The following is a 15,684-nucleotide window of genomic DNA, read 5'->3' as shown; positions in this document are numbered from 1 at the left end:
CCACCGTGATATTGTCTGATTTAGTCTCGGGTAAAAGTAAGACACTCTTGTACGGATGTACAGAGGTGTCTTACCTTTACTTGAAAATTAAGATTAACACGTGACTTGAGTATTTTAAGAAAGACTAAGTACGTTATTATTGGGGTCAGGAAATGCAATCATATACAATCATGTTTGGGACATATTATTTCATAAAACCCTATATCATGGCCTTAAACTCTTCTTTTCAGTTTGAGCTAAAATGGGATGTTTAGTAATTTTTTGCACACGACCCAAGTATGCACACATGAACCCACTAGAAAATAAACATGCTAACATGGTGTGCATTCGTTCTTTCATAAACGTTTTCAAGAATACATTATTGACATATCAACATTTCACCGTCTAGAAAATAAACATGCTAACATGGTGTGCACAATATCATAGCATAACATAAGTCATAATACATCATCACGTAGTCTTGACATTACATAAGTCATAACACTACATAACATAATTTACATCATAGCAATCATAAAAAACGACACATGGAGGGGCCACAGAGAACGTGCCATTTTTTATGGTTGTACAATCTCAACCGTCTGACATCATGATCTTGACACGCTCATGACAAGCCTTGAGGGAAATCCAAGCCTCCTATTTATTTTTCGTTTGTCTTCATGACTTCATTGGACATTAGGTGAGATTTTTCTTCGTCAACCGAATACAACTTGTGCGGAATTCAAGCTTGCTGGTGCCTACGTGTGCATGTTCAACCTTCTGCAACCCAACCGACTTGCCTCTATACTAGTTCAAGTTATTCGTCTCGACCTTGCCTCTACTTGAGGCCAAGGTCTCTCACGTGCAACGTCACGTCTCAATTCTCAACTTGGTTTCCAATTGACATGGTCATCATGTTTTGATGTCATCCCAAGTCCTGGGATGTCATCGATTAACTTAGCTCGCTCGATCATGCTCATCGAGAACAAACCCATATGTCGCTCACATGATCGAGACATCCCGAACATCCATCCATCAAGTTATATCGAGGCGTTGGATCATCTTGTGTCCATGTTAGTTCATTTATAAAATCCATTATGGATAGCAAGTGCATAATCCAACCTCTGACACATACACAATGGCACAATTTTGGCCGACAGTGTCGTGCGGCACTGTCTTGGAATACCCATTTCAAGGGAAGTCGTCGGAGACACTCGTCTGTGACACATGAATATGTCATAGGGTAGCTCACTTAGCCACAGGGCCCAGAGATGGTGGAGAGTTGACATCACGCCTCCTCCTAAGGTTCATTTTCAGACATTTTTTGGTATGATAGTTGTAAACATGATTTTGGAGAAATGGGCATACTGTGTCATGAAGAGTTCGTCCTATGTCCAATTGACACCAAATTTGATGAGTTTTCAAATTTTAAGTAACGACCCGAAATTTTCTACTTAATTTAAGGTCGCTACTATATACGTACCATAAACATTGAATGCGGAAGACTTCATTTAAATTCCATAAAACATAACCTTTAACTTAAAACACAGCCATGGACTTACGTGTTTCGAAAACATCTTTAAAACGACACAACAAAAGACTCGAAATAAAATAAATAGGCATTTAAGTTTAAAACATCTTATTCTATCCTAAGTCTAAGAAAATAAATAACACTATCCTATGCATGTGCCATGATCTCGAGTTGCGATGTGGTCGTCAGCCGTACAGGGATGCTTTGCCTTAACCTAAAAAATGTAGTAGCACATGGCTTGAGTATTTAAAGAAATACTCAGTAAGTGACCCCACTATTGGGGTTAAATGCAACAATCACATGCAATGAAATGATGGGACCTATCTTTCGTTTCGTTTCATTTCGTTTCGTTTCGTTTCATTTCGTTTCGTTTTCCTTATGGTGTAATCCTAACAGGTAATCGTGGACGTGTACCATATACTCTACATGCAGCCCATACGTGCGAGTATGGGCTCACCAGTTAGTTCGCACACCGCTGGGCCACTGTCCCTAGCCGGTGGGCATGCTCTGGAGGCCCACCGGGACCCGTTAAAACTAAAACCGTCACGGCAGCGCTATGCAGGGCATAACGATCGTTGTCCTGCCATTTGGATGTACGCGTCCATACCCTCGTGATGGGATAGGGGTATCCCCCCAAATGCATGATCACACAATATGCATGAGGTCCCACTAGTCCTACAGTCATCATTTAATGAACATAACCCCGTGTCACGTTTTCATGCTTACATGTCATTCTCATTCTCATTTTGTTACATATCATACATATTCCTAGCGGGGTTATGTATCATGCAATTTACCGTATTTCATGGCATACAATTCATTCAGTTACATTTCAATACTCATACAACAAGCCATAATCGTACAAGGGCCACACATCGTCACATGCATTCATATCACATCAACTAAGCAGCATAAATAACATACATTCACGTTCACATGATTTCGTACTTAAGCACAACAATCTAGCATACAATGTATCATATCATAACAAAGTCAATAACGTAAACACTTCATAGTCATATCGTTCTCTAACTTACCATAGCCTTTACGTTCTTATACCTATCACAGACATATCATTACGTGACGTACCTATGTCATATCGTCACAAGAACGTACCCGAATGCTATCGTCCCTGTTTCCTTTTAATTCTGTTGTCATGCCTTCCAAATTTCCAGTGATCTCTGTTTCCAAATCTTTTCTTATCTCAGTGTTTCCTATTCAAAAGTTTTCTTGGCCATTCTATCTTTAATCTATTCATTTGGCTACTGATAAAAATTTAATCTAATATTATTAATCTGACGTGATTGACTAGAATCGTATATATGATTGACATTTAGTTTCTAACTCAAACCTAGATCATTGTAATAATTCAATGAAGATCTAGTTGTGATTTCTAAAAAAATAGGATAAAAGAAAATAAAGATTTAATATATACCTTGTTGATCAGATCTATCTTCACGTAAATCTCAGGTGAATCTCAACTGGGTAAAGGTTATTCTCATTTTTTTCTCAAGTAAATCTTACGATTATTGATTTTGTAACGACCCAGATCCTCCGGTGAATCTCAACTGGGTAAATTTTTTTCTCAAGTAAATCTTACGATTATTGATTTTGTAACGACCCAGATCCTTCGATGAATCTCAACTGGGTAAATTTTTTTCTCAAGTAAATCTTACGATTATTGATTTTGTAACGACCCAGATCCTTCGGTGAATCTCAACGGGGTAAAGGTGACCTCCAGTGAATCTCAACTGGGTAAATTTTTTTCTCAAGTAAATCTTAGGATTATTGATTTTGTAACGACCCAGATCCTCCGGTGAATCTCAACTGGGTAAAGGTCATTCTCATTTTTTTCTCAAGTAAATCTTACGATTATTGATTTTGTAACGACCCAGATCCTCCGGTGAATCTCAATCATTTTTTTCTCAAGTAAATCTTACGACCCAGATCCTCCGGTGAATCTCAACTCGGTAAAGGTCATTCTCATTTTTTTTCAAGTAAATCTTACGATTATTTATTTTGTAACGACCCAGATCCTCCGGTGAATCTCAACTGGGCAAAACTGGGTAAAGGTGACCTCCGGTGAATCTCAACTGGGTAAATTTTTTTCTCAGATTATTGATTTTGTAACAACCCAGATCCTCCTGTGAATCTCAATAATTTTTTTCTCAAGTAAATCTTACTCATGTGAATCTCAACTAGGTAAAGGTCATTCTCATTTTTTTCTCAAGTAAAACTGGGTAACGGTCATTCTCATTTTTTTCTCAAGTAAATCTTACTATTATTGATTTTGTAACCACCCAGATCCTAAAGGTCATTCTCAAGGTCATTCATTTTTTTCTAAGTAAATCTTACTATTATTGATTTTGTAACGACCCAGATCCTAAAGGTCATTCTCAAGGTATTCTCATTTTTTTCTAAGTAAATCTTACGATTATTTATTTTGTAACGACCCAGATCCTAAAGGTCATTCTCAAGGTATTCTCATTTTTTTCTCAAGTAAATCTTACGATTATTGATTTTGTAACGACCCAGATGCACGGCTAGCAGATATTGTCTATTTTGGGCTTTCCCCTCAAGGCTTTAAAACGCGTCTGCTAGGGGAAGGGATTTGTTCTCCTTTCCACACCCTTATAAAGACCCTTATAAAGGGTGATTTGTTCTCCTCCCCAACCAATGTGGGAGGTCACAATCCAGCCCCCTTCGGGGCCCAGCGTCCTCGCTGGCACTCGTTCCTTTATCCAATCGATGTGGGACCGGGCTTCCCCTCAAGGCTTTAAAACGCGTCTGCTAGGGAAGGTTTCCACACCCTGGGTGATTTGTTCTCCTCCCCAACCAATGTTGACTCTGGCAATTCGGAAGACAGTGTCGACGAAAAATTGGCCGAAGGTTTCTTCGAAGGAAAAATTAGCGGAAGTAAAAGGAGAGAGAGTGAGAGATTCGCTGATATTGCTGAAGACTCGATGTTTTTATTTTACTTCAGTTGAACGGTTTAAATAACAAATCGAATTACAAAAATAGAAAAACCAATTATACAGAAATAGAAGAAGTGGACGAAGACTTCGCCCAAATTGCCAAAACAATGGCTCCTAGAATCACGCTCCTCCATTCGCGTGAATTCAGATGTTTTACAAACCTAACTAAATAAGGCATGGCTTTTATTTAACAATCTCCTCCTAAAAGCTGTACCTTATTATTTGAACTCCGATCTTTGAGCGTAGTTCTTCGAATTTCACCCGCGCCAGGGACTTGGTGAAATGTCTCCAAGTTGTTCCTCTGTTCGGATGGAATCAATCTTGATGAGCCCTCGATCTGCACATTCTCGAATGTAGTGGTATCAGAGCCAAGTTGAAGCCATCGGTGTATATCATTGAGGAGGAGCCATCCTATCAACAATCAAGTTGAATAGCTCAAGTGGTTAGAGTGTCGACCTAACAACACACAGGTCTCAGGTTCAAGTAGAAGAAAATGCAAAGTGCGAAAATAAGCACATCATGGGGTCCTCCATTCCGAGCAGGCTCGCTCACTCCTCCACGCCGTCGCCAAGTGCCGGCATCTCCATCACCACCACGAAGAGGCCGACTTCGTGATGACGGGCGTCGAGGTGTCGTTGAGCGAGTGATCAGGGAGACAACGATGGCGGTCGTTCAGTATCCGATATTGACAAGGTCCAACTATAATGAGTAGACTTTGTTGATGCGCGTCAACCTACAGGCGCAAGGGTTATGGCACGCTATCGAGCCAGAGGAAGGAGCTCTCGGAGATCCGCTTTAAGGACGGCGAATCTGTTGATGATTTTTCAATGCGAATCACGGGGCTCGCCAACAGCATCACCACACTCGGTGGCAGCATCAACGAGACAGAAATTGTGAAGAAGATGCTGCAGGTCGTCCCCGATCACCTCGAGCAAGTTGCAATTTCAATCGAGACATTGCTTGACGTGAATGACCTAACGGTGGAAGAGGTGACCGAAAGACTGCGTAACGTCGAGCAGCGGAAGAAAAATACCATTTCAGCTGTCGACAAGGAGGGTCGTCTACTCCTCACTGAGGAGGAATGGCTTGCACGCCTAAAGCTCCGTGACGACATCGGCGAGAGCAATGGGCCCTCCAGCCGCAAAGGCGGTAAGAAGTCGTGGAAATCTCGCCGGCGCATACACGGGAAAGAGGCGGGGATCAAAAGAAGGAGGAGTCGACTGATGATGGGCCAATCCAGTGCTCGTACTGTTGGAAGAGAGGTCACCTGAGCAAGAATTGCTGGAGCAAGCTCAGGAACAAGGAGACGGCCGAAAAGGCCCATGTGGCTCAATCCGAGGAGGATGAGCCGGCCCTTTTCATGGTGACTGCATCAGTCCTACCTGACGTCGAACCCGAGGAAGAGCTCCCCAAATCCACAGAGGTAATCGACGACGGCATAACTGCTCCGGTGAGCGTCGAACCCGAGGAAGAGCTCCCCAAATCCACAGAGGTAATCGACGACGGCATAACTGCTCCGGTGAGCGTCGAACCCGAGGAAGAGCTCCAACTGTGCATAACAAATGCACCGGCTGGGGAGCCAATTCGACTGAAGGAGGAGCGAGTGCTCGCTCAAATCGGTGAAAGAGGCGAGCAGCAAGAGCACCGGCGATGGGTCCTCGACACGGGGGCAACAAACCATATGACCGGGGCCAAGTCTGCATTCTCCGAGCTTGACTCGGGGATTCGCGGGATGGTGAAATTTGGCGACGGCTCCGTCGTCGAGATCGAAGGGCACGGCACCATCCTATTCGTCGGCAAGGGAGGCAATCATCACAAGCTGACCGGCGTCTACTTCATCCCGAGACTCAAGGCTAATATTGTGAGCTTGGGTCAACTCGATAAGGCCGGCTGCCACATTTCCATCAAACGCGGGCTACTTAGGATCCGCAATGATCGACGACGGTTGCTCACTCAAGTTCGGTGCACGACAAACTGCCTTTACATCTTAAAGCTAGAGATAGAGCAACCAGTCAACTTCTCGGCCAGGTACCGGAAGATGGAAGACCTATTAGGAAGAGGTGAACCACCTGGACTGGCGGCGCGCCAACTCGAAGAAGAGGCGAGGCGGTCGAACAAGACGTGGAGTTTGGAGGACATGCCGCCAGGGACACCGAGCAACCGGTCAACCTCTCGACCAGGTACCGGAAGATGGAAGACCTATTAGGGAGAGGTGAACCACTTGGACTGGCGGCGCACCAACTCGAAGAAGAGGCGGCCGAACAAGACGTGGAGTCTGGAGGACATGCCGCCAGGGACACCGAGCCAGACATGCCGCCAGGGACACCGAGCCATAGGGCTCAAAACGGAGTTCAAATGAAACGAAATAAGGCAGATATAACACAGGTTTTTTAGGAGGAGATTGTTAGATAAAACCTTTGTTTTTCCTTATTTGGATTAGCGAATTCTTAGACGGCAATTTTCTAGGAAGTGGCACAGATTCAGTTGGCTACTCTCCACCCATCTTTAGATAGGTTATATTTAAATAGGAAATCTGTTCAGAAGATTTCACAACCTGATTTTGAAGAGCAGTCAAACTTTCAGACCTTCTTTTGTTCCGGAAGATTTCACAACCTGATTTTGAAGAGCAGTCAAACTTTCAGACCTTCTCTCTGTTATTTTACGCATTTTATTTTTCTTCCAACAACCTCCTGTCGACAATTTCCTCTCACCGAAAATAAAGGATTTCCCTGGCTATTATCGAAATCCAACAACCAATGTGGGACATCGCAGATTTTCTGTTTCTTTTTTGCAGTAACAGTTACTTGCTGGCATAAGGATTAAGGATAGATTGAGTAGAGATAATTGTGGGGGAGGGATGAGAGGTCAGTGGAGAGAAGTGGGGAAGGATTTTTATTGTGGGGGAGGGATGAGAGGTCAGTGGGGAAGGATTTTTTTTAATTACTTAATTAATTAATTATTATTATTTTAACTATTTTTATAATTATGTTTATTCCTTTATTCCTTTATTTATTTTTTTGGGCTATTACATTTTATATGAATAAACTTGATTTTAGAATCGCATGCCCAAATTCCCTTTTTGAGGTTAAGGCCTGGGCCCTACCCGACCCTTCAACAAGTCTATCAATGACACTCTGTCAACATTGTTGCCTCTGTCTGCCTCTGTCTTGCCTATGCACATTTCTATGGTTGGTTAGATGATGCACCATCCTCCTCGGTCACATCATGGCATTCGTCTTTTTTCGGCCTTTACATGGCTGGTTGGACATCACTATTATGTTGTCACCTTGTCTTGTCTATACGTGAGGGTCACAACCTACTCTCTTCATAGTATGATTCAATTCATCCAACCATGCCAACATCATTCAATTCATCCAACCATGCTAACAGTAGAACCACTTATGAGTCGAAGTTACAAGATAATCCTAAAGCTTGTTCAAAACCGCTCCTTATACCTTCTTAAATAAATTGATGACTATTTAATTTTCAATTTTAAAAATTGGGTTAGCTTTCTTTTAACATTTCTTTACCATAAAATCCATTATTTGCAAGAAAGTATTTAAGTTCTAAATAAGATTTGAAAGCTTTCTTTTATCATTTCTTTACCATAAAATCCATTGTTCCAAAGAAAGTATTTAAATTCCAAATAAGATTTTAAGAAAACATAACATTTTAATGATTATTCGACCATTTTCATGTTCTTAAATAAACGTTTAAAATTTTAGTCATAATTCAAAAATAAAATAAATTAAGGTAATTGAGGTATGCTCTATTTCCCAAATTCAAGTTAAATAGATTAGAAATGCTAAATACTAACGAAATGAGATGGACCTCCTAATAGGAAACGACTCCGGGTGATACTTGGAGCATTCGAGGGACGGAAGACAAGCGTACTCGAATTTAGCGAAATACCGGCCGCTAACGCCAAACAAGTAAGTGGTCTTACTAAGTGATCTTATTATAAATAGGAAGGTACTCGAATTTAGCAAAACGCCAAACAAGTAAGTGGTCTTACTAAGTGACAAACAATAAGTGGTCTACTAAGTGATCTTATTATAAAGTTAGTAACAAACAATAAGTGGTCTACTAAGTGATCTTATTATAAATAGGAAGGCAGTGGTCTTACTATAATTATAAATAGGAAGGCCAACTAGTGGTCTTACTATAAATAATAAGGCTGGTCTTAGTAGGAAGTTACTATAAATAATAAGTATTATTAATAGGAAGTTACTAATAAGGCTGGTCTTAATGGGTTGGCCTCTTAGCCAACTCAAGTGAGTGGTCTTAGATAATAAAGCTGGTCTTACTATAAATAGGTTGAACAACGGTCTTACTATAAATAGGTTAAACAATGGTCTTACTATAAATAGATTGGTATGTGTCATTTATGCTTTATATTTATGACGTTGTGACTATATTATATGATGATGTATAATGTATGACGTATGATGACATAATTGAGTTTTATGATGATGTTATATGATGACGACACGATGCATGACAACATGACGATGTAAGATGTAAGATAATGAAATTTCATAATATGACGTTATTCCAGACAAAGATTCGTTGATTTTCTCATTCACAACCCTAGCTAATGTATAGAATATATATTTAAATAATTATAAAAATTTTCAAATACGATCTATAAATATTAAAAAAAAAGAAAAAAAAACAAAAGCTTACAAACAAATCAATTCATTTTTATATTTATATTTATATAAATCAACATTCCTAATTAATTAATTATTTATATATAATTAATTATCTCTACATGTAAACCGTACTAATTAATGAACAAATTATTATAATCTACTAATTAATGAACAAATTATTATCGATTATAAGCATTAAATTAATTAATTTTAAATCATTAAATAATATTTTTATTTTAAATTTCAACCTTCCCCATCAAAAACTACACATACCCATTAAATAAATTGAACTTATTTTATTATAAATAATAGTTTTAATAAATATGATATTATGGTTATTACTAGAAAAAATTTAAGGAAACATACCGTTTTAATTTATATTAATTTTTTTTGTTTATATTAATTTTTTTTTTTTGTTTATATTAATTTATAAAAATAAAACAATTAATTTTTTTTTGTTTATATTAATTTATAAAAATAAAACAATTTAGTGCATTAACATTATTAATTTATATTAATTTTTTTTGTTTATATTAATTTATAAAAAAAAAACAATTTAGTGCATTAACATTATTATCCTAATTTTTCGATCTAAACAAAGAGAAAAAATAATAATAAGATACATATAACAACTTAATTATTATCAATTATTTTATTTCCACAATGTTTCCAAATCATCGTTACTTAGAACATTTACATCGAGATCGATGTGTAAACGATACGGGGTGGTCAAGAACTAGAGGGAATTGATAGTAATTTTCATCCCAGCTTGGCAGTGGCCTGGGGTGGTGCATATGAAGAAGCTATTTCCTCTTGAGAGAGTGATTTCATCCTTGCCTGAATTGAACACTTTGGCGCCTCTGGGAGCTATGCAGCTTCTATAACCCCCCTCGTCCACTGCCACCACGTTGTGAACTGTTGGGTTATAGTTGAATCCTAGAAAAAAAAAATGTATGTATTCATTGCGATTTGCGATTTACGTAATGTAACGACCCAGATCCTCTTTGGGCTTTCCCTTTCGGGTTTCCCCTCAAGGCTTTAAAACGAGTCTGCTACTTGACTTGTGTTTTGATACAATTTATTTTATCTCCAGGATTTGGAGAGTTAGTAGAATATTTTCGATCCCACTTCTGTTTTTCATTCTTAATATAGTATCAGAGCATTATTCTTAACAGATAAGATTACGCAAGTGCATTATTCTTAATAGATAAGATTACGCAAGTGCATTATTCTTAACAGATAAGATTACGCAAGTAAAACATTACTATTCAACTATCAAAACGGAGAGTTGAAAACTCACTTAATATGTCACCGGCTCTAAACACCTTCCCATTAGGCCATCCTTCCACGCCCAGGTTCCATCCGTTCGAGTCGCCAACAACAAAAGTTGTAGCAGCATCGCCATGTTCGAAGCCAAGCAGCAGCAGCAACGCCATTGCAACGGCCACCGTGCTCATCGAAACCACTCCGCTGCTCCCCTCGTGTCGAGCCATTCGTGAAGTCGAAGTAGCTCTCAAAAAAGATATGGAAAACAATTGTGTTCCTTTGAAGCTTGAAAATGATGGTTATAAAGATATGTAAAACATACAAAACTTGCCTTTTTCTTTTCCTTTGTTTACTGCGGAGAAGCAGTGGGCCGTTTTGCAATTGATTATGTCTCCTCATTTTGCTATTAAAAGAAAGAGAAACAATCTTCCTCCCTTCTAGCAGTAACCTCTCATTCCTTCCCCAATTATCTCTCCTCAACCCACCTCAGTCGAAAAAAATTACAGTTTACAAAAAAAAAAAAAAAAAAAAAAAAAAAAAAATAATAATAATAATAATAATAATTAATTTGAGGAAAAAATGAGAATGGCTTTACCCAATTCACAAGACAAGATTTACATGGAGATAGATATGATCAGTAAGATATATATTAAATCTTAATTTTATTTGTCCTATTTTTTTTAGAAATCACAGCCAATCATGGTTAAATATTCATTAAATCATGACAATTGTTTAGTTGAGTCAGAAACTAAATGCGAATAATTTATATGAATTCTAGGAAATCACATTAGATTCATAATATTAGATCAATAAATTTATATGAGTAGACAAATAAATAGATTAAAAATAAAATGGCAAAGAAAATTTGTGAACAAAATTAAAAGGGAGTAAATATAGATAAAGAGAAAAACGAGAAAAGCAAAACCCCACATAGTAAATACAGATAAAGAAAAAAAAATAAGAAAAGCAAATACAAAGGACAGGAAAGCACAGAATGACTTAAATAACTCTATCAACTCTTTTATACAACAAAAACCATATAAAATAAGATTTTTAATAAAAAAATAATTATAGATATATAACATTTCATAAAACCCTATTTCATATTATTTCATAAAACCCTATTTCATGGCCTTAAACTCTTCTTTTCAGTTTGAGCTAAAATGAGATGTTTAGTATTTTTTTGCACACGACCCAAGTATGCACACATGGACCCACTAGGCGGATGTATACGTACCCCTGGGCCTGCCTTTCAGCTAGCTCACACTCGTACTGCCAGAGCCATAGAGGGAAAGGAGCCCACATAGTATTATGGTGTACAGAATATCGTATCATAACATTATGGCAGACATAAATGTCGTAACATACGCGTCCATACTAATCATGACGAGGAAGTATCCCGATGCATATGACACAAAAATGCATGAGGTCTCTGTAGCTTCAAATCATATAATATGTAGATTGTGCATTCGTTCTTTCATAAACGTTTTCAAGAATACATTATTGACATATCAACATTTCACCGTCTAGAAAATGAACATGCTAACATGGTGTGCACAATATCATAGCATAACATAAGTCATATACATCATCACGTAGTCTTGACATTACATAAGTCATAACACTACATAACATAATTTACATCATAGCAATCATAAAAAACGACACATGGAGGGGCCACAGAGAACGTGCCATTTTTTATGGTTGTACATTCTCAACCGTCTAACATCGTGATCTTGACACGCTCATGACAAGCCTTGAGGGAAATCCAAGCCTCCTATTTATTTTTCGTTTGTCTTCATGACTTCATTGGACCTTAGGTGAGGTTTGTCTTCGTCAACCGAATACAACTTGTGCGGAATTCAAGCTTGCTAGGGCCTACGTGTGCATGTTCAACCTTCTGCAACCCAACCGACTTGCCTCTATACTAGTTCAAGTTATTCGACTCGACCTTGCCTCTGCTTGAGGCCAAGGTCTCTCACGTGCAACGTCACGTCTCAATTCTCATCTTGGTTTCCAATTGACATGGCCATCATGTTTTAATGTCATCCCAAGTCCTGGGATGTCATCGATTAACTTAGCTCGCTCGATCATGCTCATCGAGAACAAACCCATATGTCGCTCACATGATCGAGACATCCCAAACATCCATCCATCAAGTTATATCGAGGCGTTGGATCATCTTGTGTCCATGTTAGTTCATTTATAAAATCTATTATGGATAGCAAGTGCATAATCCAACCTCTGACACATACACAATGGCACAATTTTGGCCCACCAGTGTCGTGCGGCACTGTCTTGGAATACCCATTTCAAGAGAAGTCGTCGGAGACACTCGTCTGTGACACATGAATATGTCATAGGGTAGCTCACTTAGCCACAGGGCCCAGAGATGGTGGAGAGTTGACATCACGCCTCCTCCTAAGGTTCATGTATAGACAATTTTTGGTATGATAGTTGTAAACATGATTTTGGAGAAATGGGCATACCGTGTCAGGAAGAGTTCGTCCTATGTCCAATTGACACCAAATTTGATAAGTTTTCAAATTTTATATGAACAAACTTGATTTCAGAATGGCATGCCCAAATTCCCTTTTTGACGTTAAGGCTTGGGGCCCTACCCGACCCTTCAACAAGTCTATCAATGACACTCTGTCAATATTGTTGCCTCTGTCTTGCCTATGCACATTTCTATGGTGGGTTAGATGATGCACCATCCTCCTCGGTCGCATCATGGCATTCATATTTTTTCGGCCTTTACGTGGCTGGTTGGACATCACTATTATGTTGTCACCTTGTCTTGTCTATACGTGAGGGTCACAACCTACTCTTTTCATAGTATGATTCAATTCATCCAACCATGCCAACATCATTCAATTCATCCAACCATGCCAACAGTAGAACCACTTATATAGCTGGCCTAAGTCGAAGTTACAAGATAATCCTAAAGCTGGTTCAAAACCGCTCCTTAAATTTCAATTTCACCTATGTAAACCCACGTCATCAAGTTATGGCAGGATATACAATTTAATTCATCCAACGGTGTCAACTAATTCAACTTTTAGCCAAAAGGTAACTTAGATGGACCAAAATGAGGTCATACTCACTCAATTGCAAGTCCCAAAAGTTCGAATAACTCAAATACGAGCCAAATATGTCAGCTACGTCGAAATAGAGTCACTGAAACCGAGCTCAGCCAACGTTAGAAGGCACGTGAGTCAGAATATTGATTTGGTTTGGTTATGGGGTGACTATGGAGCAGGTTGTCGCAAGGGTTGCCGAACTAGGTTCGGTTGCAGGTAAATTTGGGTGTGCGGGTCACTAAATGCCCATGTTTTGATCAAGCATGGGCTCTAATTGCCTTTACATTTGAACCTTAAGACGCCTTTCATCAGGACCACCTTCATGAATACTATGTTGTCCACTTCAAATCTTAAGCTCCTACGCCTCTCATCAAAATAATTTTTCTGTCTACTCTGATTTGTGCGCATTCTCGCCCTGATCTGTTGTACGGCCTATTGGTAGTCTGGACTAACTCGAATCCCAGCAACACTCATTCACCTACCTCGTCCCCAACAAACTTAGGACCTACACCATTTCCCCTATTATGCTTCAAATGATGTCATCTCAATAGTTGCTTCGAAGATGTTGTTATAAAAAACTCCATAAGATACAACTTAAATTCTCAACTACCTGCAAAATCCAACACACAGGCACGCAATATATATTCCAAGATATGGTTCAAATGCTCCATCTAACCATCGGTTTGTGGATGGATACCAGTAATGAAGTCAACGCGAGTACTCAATGTTATGAAAAACTATGATAGATATTGGGTGCACAGCGTGGGTCTCAATCTGACATTGTCGATACTTGCACTCCATATAGTCTAACAATATCTCTCATGTATAGTTAGCCTAACGGTCAATAATATAGGTATCCTCCCCAAGTAAAAAGTATATGGACTTGGTAAGTTTTTCAACGATCATCTACATCATTGTATATCCTTTCAGAATTTTTGTAGACCCACTGTTGAAGTTCATTACTATATTTCATATTTCCAATATGGAATGCTCAAAGGTTGCAACAACCATACCATCTTTGGTTGGTCATAATCCATCAACCATCACCCCTTAAGGCCATAAATGAGTCTCTTGAGGTCATAAATAACTCCCACTTGTTGATACACCATTAATTTTCTAACAACCTACATTAACTCATGGATCTTACCTAATTACCCTTAAGATCATAAATAGCCCCATATAAAGTTTCATATCATAAATCAGCCCCTTATAAAGTTTCATATCATTTAGAGTTCTTTACGGTCTTGAAAATATCATAGAATTCTTATGGAGTACTTTTGGTCATTTACCAACCCAAATCTTGGTTTAAATCCTCGACATATTCCAATGACCTTGAATATTTTCATAATCCTTCTAAATCATCACATAAGGAAAAAATTTATACTATGCAAAGGTCATTTGGGTCATAAGCCAGTGAGCCATGATTATAGGGGATTTTGGTCATGTTTTAGCTACCCATGGCTTTGCCCCTAACCTAATCCAATGACCACAAAATTTCATACATAACCTTGTCATGTCATTTGAAGCTTTCCATTACAATTTCATGAGGAAAAGAGTCCATTTAGTAGGTTCATGGCTCAAGTGCATCCTTGAAATCAACATTCATGTGGATACTAATGCTGGAAAAATATCAAATATTTAACCCAACCTTAATTCCAACCCTTTTTTTAAAGTCATTTAAGATAACTTGATTTCTTCTATTAACTAGATTAATGGTTTAACCAATTTCATGTATTACTTGGACTTTCAAGTCACATCCTCAAAACCATGCTAAATTGGACTTTCAAGTCACATCCTCAAAACCATGCTAAATTGGACTTTCAAGTCACATCCTCTAAACCTTGCTAAATGTCCAACAACAGACCCATTTACCTATATATCCTCACAAACTAAATTTAAAAGATTCTCCTGGTAGAAAGAGGGTACAGATAATTGGTATTGCAGAGGCATAGTGGATATCATTACATGTAATAGAACTTGGGATACTAAATCCAACTTCAAATAAAGGGTCTTGGAACGTTGACTACCACAATACCTTTGGAACATCTTGAAATGGGCTATTTTTCTAAAAAAGAAAAAACAAAAAACAAAAAACAAAACAAAGGTTTATATTGAGGTATGAAATATATTGGTGTAAGGGTATAGGGAAGATTACCATGGAACTTTTAGTTGATTTAGAGACAAATTCTACAATT

At 38.5% G+C, this 15,684-nt stretch overlaps 1 long non-coding RNA gene across 1 annotated transcript; it reads right to left on the bottom strand.

The window, feature by feature from the left end:
- Positions 1 to 9,766: 9,766 nt before the first annotated feature.
- Positions 9,767 to 10,731, bottom strand: LOC111789234 (uncharacterized). Its single transcript, XR_015420017.1, has 2 exons — positions 10,441 to 10,731; positions 9,767 to 10,076 (listed from the first exon to the last, which is right to left on the bottom strand). It is a non-coding gene; the product is annotated as an uncharacterized LOC111789234 (long non-coding RNA).
- Positions 10,732 to 15,684: the final 4,953 nt, after the last annotated feature.

This window comes from Cucurbita pepo, chromosome 2 (genome assembly GCF_057944985.1).
Source record: "Cucurbita pepo subsp. pepo isolate OVF chromosome 2, ASM5794498v1, whole genome shotgun sequence".
Lineage (NCBI taxonomy): Eukaryota > Viridiplantae > Streptophyta > Magnoliopsida > Cucurbitales > Cucurbitaceae > Cucurbita > Cucurbita pepo.
The sequence above is the reverse complement of the archived record's forward strand: the minus strand, read 5'-3'. Positions and strand labels throughout refer to the sequence as shown.